The 19,407-nt window shown below is 55.8% G+C and overlaps 1 protein-coding gene across 8 annotated transcripts in view; it reads right to left on the bottom strand.

The window, feature by feature from the left end:
• Positions 1-19,407, bottom strand: part of ZBTB7C (zinc finger and BTB domain containing 7C) — a 334,719-nt gene that overhangs the window by 106,283 nt on the left and 209,029 nt on the right. Inside the window, exon 1 of one of the 8 annotated variants that reach the window (XM_035719463.2) lies at positions 8,261-8,387. The exons of 6 other annotated variants lie outside the window; for them this stretch is intronic. The gene's annotated coding sequence lies outside the window, so the exon portion shown is untranslated. Of the gene's footprint in view, positions 1-2,010; positions 2,297-8,260; positions 8,388-19,407 lie in introns of those variants that run through there. One more of the 8 variants, XM_035719462.2, reaches the window with a different exon arrangement.

The following is a 19,407-nucleotide window of genomic DNA, read 5'->3' as shown; positions in this document are numbered from 1 at the left end:
CCCGGCAAATATGTGGGGGACGGAAGAAGTTTGTTGAGAGAACCTGAGACCTGGTTAACAAGTAGAAGGCATCTAGTCCTGGCTCTGCCACTGCCGGGCTGTGTGGCCTTGGGAATGTCATCACACAGCCTCCTAGATCCTCAGCTTCGTCCTCTGTAAACGGGGACAGTGGGTGAGATGCGATGACCAGCCAGAGCTTTGCAAGGTCTAGGGCTCTGCTGCTATGTGGCCTTCCTTCTCCAAGCACCGCAAGTGCCAACAGATGGACCAGAGGAGATCCCTGGCCCAGCAGTACTCGGGCTGGCTTAGAGAGGGCTTGGCTTCTGCTGTGCGTCCTGTTGACATTTTGGCTGTGACTGGCCACCACCCCCACAGCACACCCTGCCACGCAAGCATGGAAACTGGGGCTTGTCTGGAGGAAGCACTCACCCAGAGAGAAGCAGCACCGAGCCGGGGCCCATCTGATCTGGGGGCTCCACCCTAGCATCCCTGTTCCCCCAGCGTGGCTCCGAGGCCCGACCCCCTCAGATGATGTCAACCTGTGTGCCTGCGGTGCTTTCGCTTTCCCTGGCTTTCTTACACCTGTTACCCTACTTGGCCTTCTCCACAACCCCGGGTGGCAGACTGAGAAGGGATTTTTATGCCCACTTTGTGGGATGAGCAAACTGAGACCCTGATCAAAAAGGCAAGTGAGGGGATCCCTGGGTGGCGCAGCGGTTTGGTGCCTGCCTTTGGCCCAGGGCGCGATCCTGGAGACCCGGAATCGAATCCCACATCGGGCTCCCGGTGCATGGAGCCTGCTTCTCCCTCTGCCTGTGTCTCTGCCTCTCTCTCTCTCACTGTGTGCCTATCATAAATAAATAAAAAAAAAATTAAAAAAAAAAAAAGGCAAGGGAGTGGCAGGATGGAGACCTCTGAAATCAAGGAAGAAAAACTCTAGTTTTCCTCCGATACATAATATATAGATAAATGTTTCTTTCTAAGGACATACATTTTTAAGGTAATATTAATATATGTGAATTATATTTGAAATACAGATGACATTCTTCTCTATTAGAGAGAGTGCGTGAAACAGAGGGGAGACGGTCACTCATAATCACACCACACTGGATAGGAGAGTACCCGTAGTAGCATCAGTAGCATGGAAGCAGGTTAAGGCAGTTAGTCTTGATCTTGGCATTCCTCCCCCTCCCCTCCCCCTCCCTCCTCTCTCTACCCTCCCCCTCCCTCCTCTCTCTCCTCCCCTCCTCCCTCCTCTCTCCTCCTTCTCCCCTTCCTCGCCTCCCTCCCTCTTACTAGAGTGCACACAGTTTCCATCTGACATCCCACTCTGTGCTCCTTAGGTGCTCAACGAATGTTTCTTTTTTTTCTTTTTTCTTTTTTTAAAGATTTTTATTTATCCATTCATGAGAGACACAGAAGGAGAGAGAGAGCAGAGACACAGGCAGAGGGAGAAGCAGGCTCCATGCAGGGAGCCCAACGTGGGACTCCATCCTGGGTCTCCAGGATCACGCCCTGGGCTGAAGGCGGCGTTAAACCGTTGAGCCACCGGGGCTGCCCTTAACGAATGTTTAATTACATTTTGAGGAAAATTGAGAGAAAACTCAACCCAACGGGCCGGAGCCAGAGAAAGAGGTGGCACGGCAGGGCACACCAGCCTCTGCCTGCGGCCCTGTGGCTTCCCTGATCTGATGACAAGGCGAGCCCTTGCTGTCCTGAACCCCCTGCTTATATGATGATCACAAGAGACTTTCTGGGACTTTACTGTAATCGGAGGCTCTAGCACTCTGCTCCACAGACCAGATTTCCCTGAAACGTATTAAGATGCCCACCCGAGTAAGGATTCATTGCCGTCTGGCATCAAGCTCGGAGAAGCAGCGGCAAACCGAATCTAAGCGCTGCGCTAACAGTCCTTCCAATGGTCGCTAAGGTCACCCAAACCCGGTGGTTTGCGATACCACACACATTTCTGCCTCAGTGCTGGGGGGCAGACCCTCATCCAGAACCTACCGGCAGTTTGCCAAGCTCCTTGCCCAGACGCCTCCACTTCCTCAAGTACACAGGAGCGATCCAGAGAAGCAAGGCTGTGTGGCCGCTAAGGCTGCCCTGTTCTGTGGGAGTGGGAAGGTGAGAGTGGGGCCCAGAGGGGAGGCCCGCATACGGGGAGCTGCCTCCCACTTCTCAGGTGTGCTGAGAGGCCAGCCGGAGCTTGTCCTGACCCTGGGCCCTCTGAGGGGAGGTGCCGGCGAAGCACGGGGTGCCAGCAACCTCTCCCCCTCCCTGGGGAAGTGAGGGGAAGGTACCTGCCCGGCTGGCACTCAGGGAAGGGCTCACAGTCTGGCTGCCTATAGGACAGATGATGGACCGAGCCAGTGGCAGGGTCCCAGCGTACTGCTGCTCACAGCCTGAGGGCCCCAGGGCTGCCAGGGCCTCGCCCTCCTCCCAGGCTGCGCTGGGTGACGCACTCAGGCACCCACAGCGGGAGGAGGGGAGAGTGCCGAGAGCCCTGGCTAACCCTGGCCACTCCAGGTATGCTGGGAGCTGGGGGAGGAGGAGGCTCAGCTAGGCCCTGGCCACCGGCAGCCCACCCCTTGGTGGGAAAGGGCGCAGCAGGGCCAGCCAGAGGCCACAGCTTCCTCCCCTCCTCCCCTCTCTCCTCCCAGGTCTACAGTGACACTGCCTGTCCCTGACCCCCCACTCTAGGCTTTGGCTATAAACTGGGGACACGTGGACATCCCCCCGTCCTCATGCAGTTGACTCTCAGCAGGGAAAGACCAGGACCTGACAGCCATCTGCCCTGACCTCAGGGGCGAGGCCGTCATTGTCTCCCCACCAGGTCCTGAGGGGAAGCACTTTGGGGCCCTGGCCAGCAGCCTCAGGTCACTGATGCCACCTGGAGAGAGACCCGGAGAGCCAGGATTAGAGCTCCCACACGGAGCCAGGAAGGGGGTGCAGGCCGGCAGGACTTGCCCCCAGCACCCTGGCAGTGGGGCAGAGCGGCTGCCCTGGATGGCGCCCCCACCTCCAGGCCCGGGGGCCCCCAGCCCACACCCCCCACCTATAGCCCGCTCCACAAAGCAACACTGTGCTTCTAGGGATGCCTTTTTAAAGGAGGTATTTATACTCAGAAAGCTAACAAATCTAAGAACCTCAACCCAAACAAACAAGTAATTCCCCTGACATGAAATGACACCCCTAAGACCAGAGCCGTGGGCAGGGCTAGACCTCCTGGGGGCCCTGAGGGCTGGGTTGAGGCTCCTAGCCGCCAACCAATGCTGGCCTTGACCCAAGTTCCCTTTAGCGAACAAATTGAAAGTTGGCCTGTCCCTACGGGGTCCCCGCAAATGTGCAAGGGCCCCATTACCTGGCCAGGTTGTTGGTACACTTTGGGCATAACAAACACTCTCTGGGGGTCGGCGTGTCCCTTCTCCAGTGTGTGGTCAGGAGGAGGAAGGCTGGGGATGGGGATGGGGAAGATGCAGGCAGGACCTCGTGGGTGTGCTCTCAGGCGGGCACGTGGGGGTGCGCAGGTGTGTGTGGGGGTGGGTGTACTGTGCAAGGGGCCACTGGGTGGCTGACCGCTCGTGGGGACAGGCTGTGCACCAGCAGTTTCTTTGTTGGATGAAGTGGTCAACAGGCTCCAACGCCCTCCCAAAAGCACCTGTTCTAATGTGGGCTCCCGCGTGTTCCCGCAGAGGGGTCAGCCTCACCCCTAGTGTTGGTCAGCATGCCACCTCCACGGGCCATCAGGTATGGCCAGGACAGCCCCCAGCTAGCCTTTCCCCAGGCCCCGACAAACTAGCCAGGCCGGAGGGTCTGCCCAGGCACCTTCACCACACCCGGAGGGTGGCAGGGACTTTCTCCTGGAAGAGACTGGAAAGTCCCCTGCCAGGGGCTTTCTCCTGGCATTTTCCATAGGTCAAGGTTAGGCTTGTAGGATGGCTACCATACAGATCAAAACAAGGGCCTGGCCTCCTACAAGGACCTCATCAAAGAAAACTCGCTGTTAACCCCCAAGGACAGGAGAATTACCATAATTACAGTAGCCAGGAGCATTGTGCCAAGAGGGCTTTGCATTGCATTATCTAGTTCAATCCTCAACAGCAAACTCTGAGGTCCAAAGGTTATTATTCCCCTTTTACAGAAGGGCAGCTCAGAGTCAGGATTGGACTCAGGTCACACTGAGCACCTCTAAAACTTACTCTTTATCCTGGAGACCTGCAGGAGGGAGCTGAGAGTATTTGGGGGTTTCGCACAGAGGAGGAGAAACCGGAGCGAGACAGAGGTAAGCCCAGGCTGAAGCCTCAGACCAGGCCCTCCTGTGAGGCTATAGGTGCCATCTGGTGCATCTCCAAGGGGACACGAAAGGGTCACCTGCTCAGCACCGTCAGCAGGCTCACCGGATCCAGAACAAACGCCATTCAGGAGTTTTGCCAAAGAGTCTGAGCTTCGTGGCTGAGAAGGAAAAGTGCTGCGCCGTGGGTGGGTTGTGTGGTGTGCGGGAGGTCGGGGTCCCGTGGCTGGGGCACGGTGACGCCTCTCCCAACGTGGACTTCTGAGCCCCTGCTGGCGTCTCTGGGCAGATGGTTACAATGCAGATTCCTGGGCCTCACCTCAGGCCCACTCATGAGAATCTGAACCCCTAATCTCTGTTTTCTGACTCCCAGGGGATGCACGCTCACGTGTCAGAGGCAGGGGGCCTGGCAAGGGGGCGGTGTGGCCTTTGCCAAGTCAGGGCCCTGAGGAGCCATGTCAGGTGTGTTTTGGGGTGCAGGGGCGGGGAGAAGGAGGAGGTTTTCCAGCTCCTGGGTTGCATCTGCACTGAGCATGTGCAGGCACTGCAGAGGATGCCAGGGAGTGGCCAAACCACCGCCGCACAGGGACCCTCCCTGCTCTCAGACCCTTCCATGTCTCGGACACTGTTGGCGGGACGTCCTTGTGCATGCCTACTCCCTCTTTGGGCCTTCTGCCTTAGATCGGATTCCCAGAAAAAAATGGATGAAAGGGGTATGAAGACCTTTATGGCTCCTCACCTGATAGTGCTAAATTGCATTTTCCAGAAAGGTGGCATATCTGACGTTTCACCACAGCGCCGCTGCCAGCATCCCCTGCACTCTGCCCAGCCCTCACCAGCCACGCGCACCTCTTTTAAAGATAGGGAAACTAAGGCTGCGTTGTTGAAGTGGCCAGTGGCCTGTCCAGAGTTCCACACTCACTAGGTGCCAGAACCGGGAGGCAGGGTGTCTCACCACAGCCCACTGCCGAATTCCTCAGACTCAGACCAGGCAGGAGGGAAAAGCCCCGCTTGGCACGTCCTTCTCTGTCCCCCACCCCTCCTGGCCAGCTTGCACTGAAGTGCTAGGAGCTCAGGTTTCAGTGCATTTCATTGTTTTCCTGCCTATAAAACGGGGCCTCTCCCCTGTCTGCTGAGGCTCCACATCCTCCCTGAGCTCTCCATCCCTCGGAGGAGGCCATCACATACTTGAACTGTGGGTGAGAGGTAGATAAAGGGTAGGGAAGAAGCGGGGGAAAGGCGAGGTGACAGCCCCAGGGAAGGACTGGCCTGAGGAAAGATAGGATGGGAAGGAGCTGGGGCCCAGCACGCCAGTCAAAGGAGCCTAAATATGGGGGGGCCCTTGAGTGCTTGCCTAAACTGCTATCTGTTGCCTCTGAGATGCGGGCTGTCTCCATAAGAAAGCTCTTATGTTTGCAGGGGTCCTGACCAGGGTGTCTGGGGGCACGGGGAGGGGCCTTCAGAGGATTCACAAAACCCCCACTAGTCAGTATGCAAGATTGTATGAGGGCGTGAGCATGTTCCTTCTTCTGGGAAGACAGCCCACAGAGCTTAATAGATTTTCACAAAAGTTGATGATCGTCCTAAAAGTTCAAAAAATAAAATGTAGATGAAAGGTGGAAGTCATTGGGAAATAGAAACTTTTGGTGCATGAATTCTATAGCTGTAATCTGCCCATGGTAAGGAGAGAGGAAATACTTGCAGGTGGTCCTGTCAGATGAGGAGATGAGAGATGGATGGAGGGATGGATACATGAATATGAGAAAGAGAGAGAGAGAGAGAAAAGAAAAGAAAATTAAGAAAGAATCTACATTTGGCACACAGGTGCTGTAGAGAATCACCGTTTGTGCCACGTAAGCTATCTCGCGCTCCACCGTGTGCCCGTGGGCCTGCCCGTGAGCCAGCGGAGCAGGGGGAGATGGTGTACTTGTCGCCGAGGTGTTCAGAGTCACTGTCTTCCCAGGATGGTCCCAGGCAAAGATGAAGCCTCCTCAAAGTGAAGAAGCCAGTTAGTGGGAACACAGGATTTGGTTTCACAGCTTTTCCAGGGCCAGCTCTTGTGTCAGATGGGTGTCACTTGCCAACAGTCCCAGCAAGCCCCCCTGGAGCCCTCAGCAGGTGGTAGGGGTCAGCACCGGGCTGAGTGCTGGGGGAGCATCCTCTTATTTACTGCTCAGCAGCCCTGGGGGTGTGGGCAGCACTCCAACTCTCCTTTCATGCGGCACCAAAGGGAGGGAGGCCCAAGGATCTGAAGTCGCTAGCCCCAAAGTGGAACAGTCACAAGTGACTGGAGGCCACCAGAGGCTGGGTGGGCTAGTCCTGGACTGGGGTACCTACTGCCTTGGGGGACAGCCAGGTCCTGTCCCATCTCCATCTTCCACCCACAAACTAGACCGGGAATACTCTGGGCCCACTGTTCTCTAGGCCTTTAAAGGGATAGTTCAGTGAATATAGTGGAAATGATGTGGGCTGGCTGTGTACGCTCCCGTACTAGTAGAGGCCGTCACGGTGTACCTCCCAGGTGCTGAGCACCCAGTATGGGTCAGAAAACATACGAAAGGCTTTACAGTCATTTCCTTGATTGTATCCTTACAACAAAGCTTCCAAGGTGAGTACTAGCATGTTTATTTTACAGATAAAGGTACTGAGGTCCAAGAAGTTCAGATAACCTGCCTGAGTAGTAAGTGGAGGCACTGGACTGCACCCACACCAGCACCCGCACCCCTCTGTGCTCCGCAAGGGAGGGGCAGGAGCTGGCTTCCTTGTTACAGCCCCTTGCTGACTGGGGCTGGGGAAAGGCCCAGGGGGCTCATTGCTAGGGTCAAAGGAGAAGGAAGGGAGGGAGACAGGGAAGGAGGCAGGGAGGGAGGGAGAGAGGGAAGGAGGGAGGGAGAGAGGAGGGAGGATGGAAGGAGAGAGGGAGGAGGATGGAGGGAGGAGGAAGGAGGGAGGGAGGAAGGAGGGAGGGAGGGAGGGAGGGAAGAGGAGGGAGGAGGAGGGAGAGAGAGAGAAGGGAGGGAGGGAAGAGGGAGGAGGAGGGAGGAGGGAGAGATAAAATGTCAGCTAGGGTTCAGGCGGCACCAAGACGACAACTGACCCAAATCTACAGCGGTGAGGTCAGGCGCCCCACAAAAGGGCATTGCGAGGGCGCAGCGCCACGACTGCAGCCCCAGGCGCAGCCCAGGACACTCAGAGGGCCGGCCCTTATGGCTGGGAACTGGCTGCCGGGTCAGGGGCCCAGGCTCTGTGCCTCCAGAGCTCACAAGAAGGTGAGGGCACAGCCTGGAATCTGGTGCTTCCCACTCATCCCTTCTCCATCGGGCTCTGGGAACCGAGGCCCGGGGCACAGGCACAGGGGCAGCAGGGCCGCCAGCCAGGGACAGGGGCGGGGCGGGCCTCGGTCAGGGGGCTGGAGGCAGGGAAGCCTGGAGGGGTTGGTCAGGGGGCTGGAGGCGGGGAAGCCTGGAGGGGTTGGATCTGGGCCTCTGCAGGGCCTAGAGGAGCCCCTGGAGGGCTCAGCGCACCTGCAGGAGGCCCAGGCGGCCCTGCACTCCGCTGGGGTTTGTTCTCTGGGGCAGGACGAGGGCCGTGCTGGACCAGGGACAGCGGGGCCAGGACACTGCGGCTGGCCTGCTCCTGGGGCCAGGCCCGCCCACAACTGGCCTCTCCGGGTGACCTTCACCCCGGCCACCTCTCTCGGGGTCGCCCTCCCCACTCTGCGGTCCTCTCGGGCCCTCTGGGTTCTGGGATTGCCTTTCATCTCAGAAAATAAAGCTTCAACTTTCCTCATCTTGAAAGTAATACACGCACATTGAGAAAAACGTTAGGTGTTTTGGCCTGTAGATTAGGAAAGGGCCCTTTCCCCAGCCTGTTTTCCACACCAACCACGTTAAGGTGAGCACTTGCCGAGGCGCTCTTACCCCACTCCCCATCCCTGCCCCTGCTTCTCGCCTCCTCAGTTCTCACCTGCAGGCGGCTCTGGCCAACTTCTGTGTACTCGGATTAGGCAAGACGTCCTCCTCCAAGCCACGCTGTTACTGCAAAACGTCCAAGTCCCTCACGGGAATTGCTTAAACAATCCGAAGACGCTTGCATAACCCAAAGTCACCCCAACGGTGCCAGTCATCAGCCAGCGCTGCCTCCCTGAGCCCCCAACCATGAGTGTTCACTAGCCATCCTTCACCCCCGTTCTCATTTGCTCCAGCTGGTCCCATGTAGGTTGGAAACGAGAAAACCAAGCTAGTTTGAAGTGTGCGTCAAACAGGAGCCTGTGGGCCCTCAGTGACCTGTGCCCCAGAGAACAAGTGTTCTAGCAGGTGTTCTGTGACTTCTCTTGGTTCGATGTGGTTTTATTTCCTGCCACTTCTTGGCCATGTTCCAGGGAGAGGAAGAAGACAAATAAATATGGTTTCCCTGGACCCCTAATATTCTCTAGTATGTCGTATGGACTTTATTTCTTTGAACTTTTCAATTATTTTCTTCTTGATGCTGTCACACATCGGTATGGCATATGGTCATCTCGGTGGGGAGGGATGGAGGCTTCAGGATTCCAGGCTTTGCTCCTCCCTGCACAGGCTGAGAACCACGGGGCTACACTAGAAAAGCCAGAGTTTTGGGGGGTCTACTTAATTTCCAGTTGAGCTATGTGACTCTAACAAGATTGGAAATAGCGGTGTACTCAGGCCGTGGGAGAGGCAAGTCTCCTCAGAGCCTCTACAGGCCCACGTCCTTGCTCTGTTCCTAAGGAAACAGGGTGTGTCTGAGGTTTTCCTAAAGAAACTCTTGGCTAATATGCAAATATCTCCCCCATGGGAGACCTTATGAAATGATTAACAACGACATCCTGGGTCCCACCGTGCGTGTATAACGCATCTTCTTCCAAAAGGATCTGAAGCAGGGTGCACACGTGCTTGCAGTACATTGTGAGTAGATAAACATACACACAAAAAAATAAGGAGGGAAAATGAAGCAATGAGAAGATAAGGATCAACAAGGAGGCCAAAATGAACACCGGCGCGACCTGCGCGCCCCACGCAGCACAGCCACGGGAGGCACATCCGTACCGAGATGCCTGGCTGGCGAGAGTGGGGAGAGCCACCAGCCCCACAGGGCTCCGCTTTCCTTGCTTGCTCCCTATGACCTCCTACTTCCCTCATCGGACCTCGGTCGTCCAGTCTGTAGGGAGGGTAGATCTTGCCCCCAAGAATCTGTGTGAGGATCAAGTCAAGTCTCATTTGTCAGAGAAAGCACACGGAAGGTCCAGTGCACAAAAGGGCCTATCATTTTATTGTCCCACTGCCTCCTTGTGACCCATTGAACCTTAGTCACTTTCCTTGGCCATGTGAGGTGGCCACCAGGTTCTGGCTGCTGTGGCTGGTCAAAATCCCTCTTACATTCATTCTTAAGAACACGGGCACCGTCCAAACACTGGGTGAGAAGCCTTGTGACGTTTCCCTGGGCTCAAATTATGCCATTTCCCACCATCATAACCTCTGCTCCCTTTCCCTGCTTCAATGGGGCAGGCAGGGGCGGTTGGAATTAAGGTACTTGGGAGTAGTAGAGACTCAAAAATTATAAAGTAAAGTTTAATACCCCTGGAAAATTTGTTTCCTGACACAGGGATGATGTTGGGTAATGGAGGGGAGAGAACAGGGCTGAGAGAGAGCAGACGGAGCCCTCCGGGGGCCACTCCAGGTGTCCTGCACTGGGCCTGGCCCCTACAGGCCACTCGCAGGGTTTCCCCAGCCTTAAGCTTTGGGGGTGGAATCAGGCATCTTCTGGACACAGGCCAGAATTCTAGCTGAAAGTGGTTAAGATTGAAAGCACGTAGCTAGTGCTTAAGATTGGGCATGTTGCAGTTCTGGAGGGGGAGTGAGGGCAAAGTAGCTGCCAACTGGGGGAGCAGAGCTATGGGTGCCTCTGCTGGCTTCCTCCCCGTGGCTTTTGCCATATGCACCAAGGAGAGCTGTTCGGTACACAAGGTATTAATAGCAAGAAAAATCACATAAAAACCATGATAAAAGAAATACCATATACGTAACCACTAGACAGCGTGCTTAGTTTGGGGCTGAACATGGGGTCACGGCAGGCAATGGGGTCCAGCACTGTCCCTGGCGAGTTGCTGGTCCCTCATGCCATGGCCGCCAGAGACTGCTAACCTGCGGAGGACAAACGGGCCGTGGGATGAGTCAACCGCCGCTGGGAAGGTGGTCAGATAAGAACCAGCCCTCCGTTCACACTTCCCAAAGCTACTGTTCCAGGGGTTCAGGCACGGTTACTATTATCTCCACTGTAGAGGTGAGGAAACAGATTTGGTCGGGTTCAATTATTTGTCAAAACTGCGAAACTCTGGTGGTCCCAGCAGAAAGGCGGCCAGGAATCCCAGATGGGAGTGTGGACTCTGGAGCCAAACCCTAAATCTTCGCTCTGCCATCCCTCACTGTGTGACCCTAAGCACCTTCTCTCTCTGCCTCAGTTCCCTGTTCTGGAAAAGGTGTTGGGCATATGACCTGAGCCAATATTTGTAAAGTGCTTAGAAGAGTCCCTGACACCTACAAAATGCCATAAGAGCATGTTAAACACAAACTCCCAGGTAAAAGCCTGACTCCATAGCCCCAAACCAAAACAGACCCCAAGATCCCAAGTGTCTGTCTGTGCTCAGTCCTGCAGAAGAAATGCTAATTCTACTCAGCTGGCCGCCTGCCGAGAGGTATCGGTGGGGTGTCGAGGGGCTAGAGACGGATCAGGGTGGGGAGCAGGCAACTGCCCCAATGCCTGGGGACAGTCCCACTTCCTTTCCCTTCAAGGCCTTTGCCAAGGAGGAACACATGGGCTCGATAAACTTGTGCCAAGCAGGAACGAGATGGTATCTGGGCCGGACAAGCTGACAAGTTCAATGTGCCCAGGTTCCCAGCAGGAGCAAACACCAGCTCCCCGCTTGGCCTCCTTCTCAACTTCTCTTTGCTTTGGTGGATGTGTTGTAGTTGCTGCCAAGGGCACCCATCACAAATGACGGGTGGTTTGCCTTTGGGGAGGGCTGCAAAGGTGTCAGGCAAACAAGCCCTGGCTGGCTTTCTCCTAACACTGGCCCCAACAGGCCACAAGCTGAACAGGGTTTCCCAAAAGCCACAGGCCGGTATGCTTCAGAGCAGGGTCTGAACGGGAACATGGAAACCCTGTTTTCTTGCCCACGCTCTGCCTCTATGGGCCCCAGTGTCCTTGGGCAAATCCTTCCTCCTTCCAGTTCCTCGCCATTCTCTTCGGTAAATGGAGGCCTTGGGGGTGGGGGCAATGGTGCAGGGGGAGGCAACTTTGGCTCCTCCCATCCATGAGGTTGGAGGAAGTGTGTCCCGTTCTGAATGGCTGTTGGTGGGCCCTGGCAGTGTGGTGGGGTGTTTGTTTGTTCACTAAACACATGGAATAAGTGTCCTTAGGTCCTTAGCTCTTGGGACACCCGGAGGGGGGTGGGGCTCAGGGGTTGATCTGCCTTCAGCTCAGGGCGTGACCCCGGAGTCCTGGGATCGAGTCCCGCATCGGGTTCCCGGCAGGGAGCCTGCTTCTCTCTCTGCCTGGGTCTCTGCCTCTCTCTGTGTATCTCTCAGGAATAAATAAAATAAAATCTTTAAAAAAGAAAGTGTCCTTAGGTCTCTTGCCTGCCCTGGTGGGAATGGAAGAGGGCAGACTCCAAAGGCAGAGGACAGCAAGCAGAGGCCAAGAGGAAGAGCGTCCAGCATGGTCTTCCCCTCCCTGCCTGGTTCACCTAGCTCAAGGCCTGGAAGGCCCTCTTTCAGCACAGGGGGAGGAGGGGCGGGGCCGTCCCAGGGAGAGGGCGAGGGCCAAGGCAAGTCCCCGGGGTCGGGGTGGGAGTGAGGGGTGTGGGGGTGGGGGTGTGTGTGAGAACCTGGGGCTCTGGAGAAAACGCAGGCCCAGTCAACTGCTCTGCCTGCATCTATCTCAGTGCATCTGCTTCCAAGCAGCCCATGAGAGCACTGCGGAGGGAGCCCTGCACCCTAAAGCCCCGCAGCCGTGGGTGTACCCCTTCTGCCCTCCTCCCCTCCCAGGCCAGTCTCTTAACTGACAAATGCCTGGCACGGTGGTCTCCCCCACCCTCAGGTCCTGTGGTGCTCTGTCATTTGATGTCTGTTATGTACCAGCAGCAGCGCAGGGGCAGGGGATGCTGGGACATTCAGGCCCACATCTGCCCTCAAGCAGTTCAAACCCAGGTCTAATTAATTCACTTATTAAGCACCTACTGCATGCCAGGCCCCATGTTTACCTCTCCTAACCAGATCCCAAGCATCTGGAGGGAGTAGGGGGTCACAGGCCATCCTAATTTTTCTTTCTTTCCCCGCCATCCTAACCCCCCTTGTCCTAACACGGAAAACCCGGCAGTTAAAAGAATAAACCCTAGAACCAGATTGCCCTGGTGTGAATCCTGGTGGTTTCCCGATACCAACCTCAGTTTCCCTGTCTGTAAAATGGGAAGAATGATCATTCTTACCTCATAAGGAGTCTTCCTTAGCAGGAGTCAAAATATTAAAGATCCATCGGGAATGTGATGTAGCCACAGTCACTCTGCCCCTACCACAGGCACTCCAGACTCCTCGCCCGCCTGCAGCCGCCCTCCACTCCCACGCCCCTGCAGCACCCCCTCCCAGGTGCTGCCTCATGCTTATTAATTTAGCACTTAGCACAGAATCTGGCATGTGGAAGGTACCCAACAAATGTTTGTAAATAAAATGTTTACCAAGGTGAGCAGAGCTGACCTGCTTCCGGCCAAAATTTGTCATCACAATGAAGTCGCATGCGTGCACCCTCCTCCCCACCCTGAGTCACGTGCGCGGTTTATCTATTCATCCAGCTGTGTTCACAGACAGTGCAAAGGTGAATCTCCCCACAGCCAAGCTCAACTATCCTAAATCCCATGTCAGTGAGGTCCAAGTTCATGAGCTTCTATTACAACAAAAAGTATTATTTATTTTAATCATTAATTTCGGTCCCTTTCCTCTTCAAATACTTTCCTAAGGTAGATTGTTGTAGCCCAACTGTCTTGAATTTCCAGTCTCCTTTTGCCCTTCCCAACCCTGTCTGTGCTCACACACAGCCGATGCCCCGAAGGCAGGACCCCAGGGGCTGGGGCAGCCCAGAGTCAACAGCCGGGGCCTCCAGTCCCAGCGCTTCCAGATCTGTGGGATCCTGGTCTCCTAACACAATGCCTGGCAGGGCCTCAGGATGACAAGAGTCCCTGCAGGAACAGACATGCCTCGGTCTTTTGCAATCTGTTCAGATATTGGCTGAGGGCAATGAATGCAGAGCCCCGGTATTGATCGGTCTGATCTGGAGTTGCCAGTTTGGCTCACGCGTCACCTACCTCCAGACCCACAGTCTCCTTGGGCACAATGACGAGGCCCGAAGTGACCAAAGAGGATGCTAGGCTCCTGCTGGTGGTCTCCAGCTACCCTGGAGAGACGTTTCACCAGGGTAGCGGGAAGGGGCTAGAGTCCCAGGCTCCCGGGGGACCTCGGGGTCTTCTCACTTCTGCGAAATGCTGTGTTTCTCCAACTTCCTCATTGAAGCCTCAGTCATTCATCTCCGTGCCACCCAGGTGCTAAGCTAGGTCCCTAACACAGAGCTGGCCTAAAATTAAAGCACACTGGACCCAGAGCTAGGAGGTGAATTAGAGTCCCAGCCTTGCCACCAACAAGCTGTGTGACCTTGGGCAGGTCATTTCCTCTCTGCATCTCAATGGCCTCCGTCCACAAAAGCCAGGACTGGGATGTTGATGTCTGTGGTCCAGTTCTGTTAAAGATCCTAGTTATTTAAACAATTTCCTAACAGTCCTGATGTATAGATTGTGGTAATCTTGGTCAAAAAGCTGCAAAGTCGTGACAAACACAAGCTCAGCAAGCCACGAAACTCCCATTAGCCACAGGGAGAGTGTCCACTAGCCACCTGGAAGTGTAAGAACTCAGAGCCTCCGGGGATGAATTAGAAGTCGAACGGTCACTGAGAGAGACACAGGGGCAGGACAGCGGGAGGGGGGGGGCATGAGGGAGACGGTGGTGCCCTTCTGGATGTGATCCAGGCTCCTTGAAAAGCGCCCCTGCCTTGAACATCCCCTCCCCAGTCTGGTGTCCAGCCTTTGGAATTCCACCAATTGAGTTAACTGCTGAGTGAGGGGGCAGGGCAGGTCCCATTTCAGAAACCTCTGCAAAATGCAGACAGCCTGGGGAAGAGTGAGGTTCTTACCCTGCTGGGGCTGCCTAGGTCTTTCCTCTCTGCCCGCAGGGGTCTGTGGGCACTAGGCCCTCCAAGGCCACAGGAGGAGGGGGGGACCCCAAAGGGCCCCTAAAGGGCTGGGGCCAGAGGGAGGGCCCTCAGCTCTGATTCACTAAGCTCCTTTGCCATACCCCAGAGAGCCCTGGGAGGGGCAGGGAAAGAGCAAGGGAGGGCACGCACCAGAGTCCTCCAGGAGAGGGTGGCAGTGGGACAGCTGAGGGCAAGAGCTTGGTGCCTGCCTTTGGCTAACTGATTCCTTGGAGGAGCCAATCTGGAGAGGAGAGGGGAGGGGAGGGCAAGAGAGGAGGGGGACAGGGGAGGGCAGGGCAGGGGAGGGGAGAGAAGGGGAGGAAGGCAGGGCAGGGTAAGAGAGGTGGAACAGTCATGGGGGCAACTGTTAAGCCAACAGGGCGGATTCACAGAAAAATTTCTGAGCAGGGTGAGGATAAAGGGTGCTGGGCAGCACCCACAGTTCGCAGGGCCCACGCCCCTCTTTGAGAGTTGCCCGGCCGGTTCAGGCTGGTTCGCCCACCTCTCCCAACCACCCCCCCACCCCAGAAAGCAGATTGTGATGTAACCACAACCCCGGCCAGCCCTGGCCACAGGCTCCCCGCCCCTCCCGGAGCCCTACCTGGCCTCCTCCGCGCCCCTCGCCCTCTGGCGCCTGCGGTGCTCCCGCCTCCCCTTGGCACTCTTGCCCGCCCGCGCCCTCCTCCCTGCCCGCCCCGCCCGCCCGCCCGGGGAGAGGGGCAGCGGGGTGTGGAAGGGGCCGAGGGCCTAGAACACCGAGTCGGCCCCCCCCGCCCCGCCCGCTGCCGGGTCGGTCCCCCTGCCGTCCCCCCCAGGCCAGCGGCCCTGACAGCCGGGCGGGCTACCTGAACTCTGGAGCCCCGCAGAGCCCAGCACTCCAGTTCACCTGGAGATTTTAGGGCGGGGAGGCTGGGGGCCTGGGCCTCAAAAGCAGGCTGCACTGAAGCCCAGCTCACTTATTTTCTGGGTGACCTTAGGCAAGTCCCTTCTCTCTGCCTCAGTAGTTGCATTTGTAAAGTGGAGGCGATCACAGAACCCTCCTCTCAGGGCATTGTTTTGGTGCATGACACATTAAGAGTTGCTTGGTAGAGAAGAATAATTATTATTACTGTTAGTAGTAGCATTAGTAATCATCACCATCATCTCTCCGGGGGCATCTACTGTTGGCAGAGGGAAGAGTATGGTATAATCTGTCGTTAAAGATCTGTTGAACACCTATTCTGTGCAGGAGAGGCCACTTGGCATGGTGCAGGCATCTGGGAGTGAGACCGTGGCCTTGAATCCTAGCCCTGTCACTTGGGCTGTGCGACCTTCTCTCCGAGCCACGGCCCCCAACAGAAAAATAGGGACCATCCTTCCCACTCTGCAGAGCCAGCGTGGGGATTAAGCAGATGCTGTGAGGAGAGTATGCCGGGCAGTCCTCAGCACGTCAGGGTGCCTGTCGCAAGAGAGAGGCTTGGAGGAGTAAAGAGAATGAGGACAGAAAGGACAGACTCAGTTTCTGCCACGGAGGAGCGCTGAGGAGGGAAGACTTATGTGCAAAACACATCACCAAGTCAGGGGATCTGAGCTGGTGCTGAACGCCAGGTGGGGAGGAGGGGCTGTGGGAGGGGCAGAGCGGAATGTGAGGCATCAGTGGGGGGTGCTTCGGAGGAATGCACCCCCAGCCCACTCCCACTAGGACAGCAGGCAGCGAGGGGTTGGAGAGGGCTGCAGTGGCTCCGGAATGGCTGGTGTCAGCATCTGCTTCACTGGGGAGGCCCCAGAGGTGGCTTGGCCATCTCCCATCTCAATAGGAAAAAGAGGAATGAAAGGAACGGTTGGAAAACGCAGCCTGAGCAAAATCCCCACCCTTTATAATGACGGTGAATGTGGCTGAAATCGTCCATGCCCACGGCTCTGGCTGTGTGACTCCGGACACGGGTTCCCTCATCTGTAAAATGACAGGGTGGCCCCTGAGCCGTAACCCTCCACCCTTCTTGAAAGCAGTACTTGCTCTGACCTGCAGGAATGTGGGGGAGAAGCCGCTCCTGCTGGGAGGTGCAGGCAGGGTGCGGTCCGTGGGCCATTCAGGGAGCTGGCTCCGGGCCCTCTGTGGGGGAGCAGGAAGGAGGCAGGGCTGTCCAGGGCACGCAGCTGTCCTGCAGGTCAGGACCCTGAGCTGCAAGGAGCCTCGCAAGCGGGCACCCAGCCCTCTGACTCGTGGACAGGAGACAGAAGCACGGAGAAGTGAAGGGGCTTGCACAGGTCCATGTGTGTCCTCAGGGGGCACGGTCGAGGTGTCAGCTACGGCAGCAGAGGGTCCCCATTTCATTCAGCTAACAACGGCAGTCCAGGAGCTGGAGACCGAGGCCACTCCAAACCCCTCTGAGCTCCGTTCATGAGAGCAAAATGGAAGTGCATTCACTTCACTGCCAGGTAAGAAAGCACTTCTGGAAGAGAGGGAGCCATACAGACGGACACCTCACCCCCATAAACACTGTCCAAGGCCGGTGGGGGTGAGCGCGGGAGCAGTGGGCAGCGGCTCCTGCCAGGCCAGGGGGCATTTGCTTTTGTGATCAGTGCTGCAGGCTCCCTGAAGAGAGTCCAAGGACACTGGGCTTGAGTACTAATATGCATTTTTATTCTGCAATAATTTTCATACCGAGTTCAAGAGGCACCAGCTCCAAGTACATAAAACCAAATCAAATTAAATTAATTGATTTTATTGAAACCTGCTGCCGTTGTAGTCCAGCCCACAGCTGGGGCATGACCCTCATGAAATACCAAAGGGGCTTTTGAAATAATTAAATTAATCACACCCTGGGTTATGCACAAGGGCTTGCTCCTGTGCTCGGTGCAGGCATATTCCCGCTCACAGCCTCAGGCATGAGAGGTGTGTGTGGCTGTGACACAGATCCTCGTTCTGCCTCAGGGTCCCCAGGCCCAGGCTCCCCGTTCCGGGGTAAGCCACTGTCCATGCTCTCTTAGCAAACACACACAGACCTCCAAACACACATGTGCACACACGGCCACATCCACCCTCAGGTAGAATTCCCTTTTCTCGTTCTTTGCCTACCCATGACCTGGGCCAAATGCTCTCCTGGCCCTCCTCGTTTCCTGACCTGCCCAGAACCCCTCCAGCACTTACACTCATGCACTTGGATGATGCACTTTCTCGTTGTATTGTATCACGGGAGACTATCTTGCGTCACTAAGCAAAGGCCAATGTGCCCCTAGAATTCAGAGACTGGGCCTCTGGCTTCCCTGGATTGCTCGGGAAGCTCGCACAGTGCTCTTCACATGCAAGCAGCTCCAGATGTTTACTAAACCCCTTCTACGGGCTGGGCACTATTCTAATAACTTTACACATATTAGCTCATTTATTCCTCACCATCACCTCCCTTCCCACCCCCCATCCCCCCGAGCCCTCAAATAGGGACTGTTACTGTCCTTAGATGAAGAAACGGAGGCACAGAAAATTTAGGCAACTTGCCCCAAGTCATCCAGCTGGTATAGGGAGCCAAGCCGTATCATTCCTTAGTAAATCTTAAACCAAAACGATTCTATCAATCCTGCTGCTGATCAAGTTATGGCAGCCCCTTTTTCTGTTTGAAGACAGACAAGTAAGGTCACAAAATGCACCAGCATTCCTGGTGGAAAGGACACATAGACACTTCATTTCACAGAGGAGGGCAGCTGCACACCAACAAGGTGAAGTTCACACAGCAATTCAGAGCAGAGAGCACCCCGTGTCCTATTGGCCTGAATGGCTCTACCCAGAGCAAACAGTTACCGATCATTCCAGTTCCTCGTGTCTTGGGGGCTCACACTCCAAGGTAGGCTACTCTTGCAAGAAGACAATGAGTGTTCAGGGATGCGCATGAGTAGCCCTGGAGCATCACCCACTTTCTATGGCCTTGTGCATATTCGGGTAGCAAACCAGAGCAGAAGGAGGGGACCTGGCCCTTCTAGGATCAAACCCCACACCATTTGGAGACCTGCTCTGGTACTTGCCCCACCTGCTGGGGATGCCTCAGGAGACAGAACCTGCCACTCGACCCATGCACATGAGCTTCCTAGACTGGCTCCCCAGTTGTCCTCCCCGGCTTACCCACCCCTCTCCCTACCCTCAAGATTAACCTCCCCACAGAGCCCCAGACAGCAGCCAGCCCAACCCCCACCCCCCAAACTCCGAGAGTTCAAGCTGCTTCACAGTAGTGACGAACACCGTCACCATCACCATGACTGCCGCCCATCACAGAGCTTCTGCTGCTCTGTTCCAGCTGCATGCACACCAGTCCACAGAAGCCTCACCATAACCTCACGTTACAGATGAGGAAACACGGGTAGAGGGAGCTGAGCAGCTTGCCCACAAAGCTAATACCTGTGGGGCCTGGATTCAGAGCTGGGTTTCTGGCACACCTGTCTGGCACACCTGCTTGATACATTTCCTGCACATTGTTTTTTGACTGATGTTCTTTGATTACCTCTTTACCTGAGAAGGACTTTAAAAAATTGAGTGGTACAAAATATATAAGATCAGGGCATCTGGGGGGCTCAGTTGGTTAAGCGTCTGCCTTCAGCTCAGGTCACGATCCCAGGGTCCTGGGGTCAAGTCCCACATCAGGCTCCCTGCTCAGTGGGGAGTCTCCCTCTCCCTCTCCCTCTGCTCCCCCCCCAACTTGTGTGCTCTTTCTCTCTCTCGAATAAATAAAATCTTAAAAAAATATATATATATGTTCAAAGTTGCCATTTTAACCATTTGAGTGCACAATTCAGTGGCATTAATTGTATTCGTGGCCCTGTGCAACCATCACCATGAT

Source organism: Canis lupus, chromosome 7 (genome assembly GCF_003254725.2).
Source record: "Canis lupus dingo isolate Sandy chromosome 7, ASM325472v2, whole genome shotgun sequence".
Classification (NCBI taxonomy): domain Eukaryota; kingdom Metazoa; phylum Chordata; class Mammalia; order Carnivora; family Canidae; genus Canis; species Canis lupus.
Note: the sequence above shows the minus strand (reverse complement) of the source record. Positions and strands in the feature narration are given on the sequence as shown.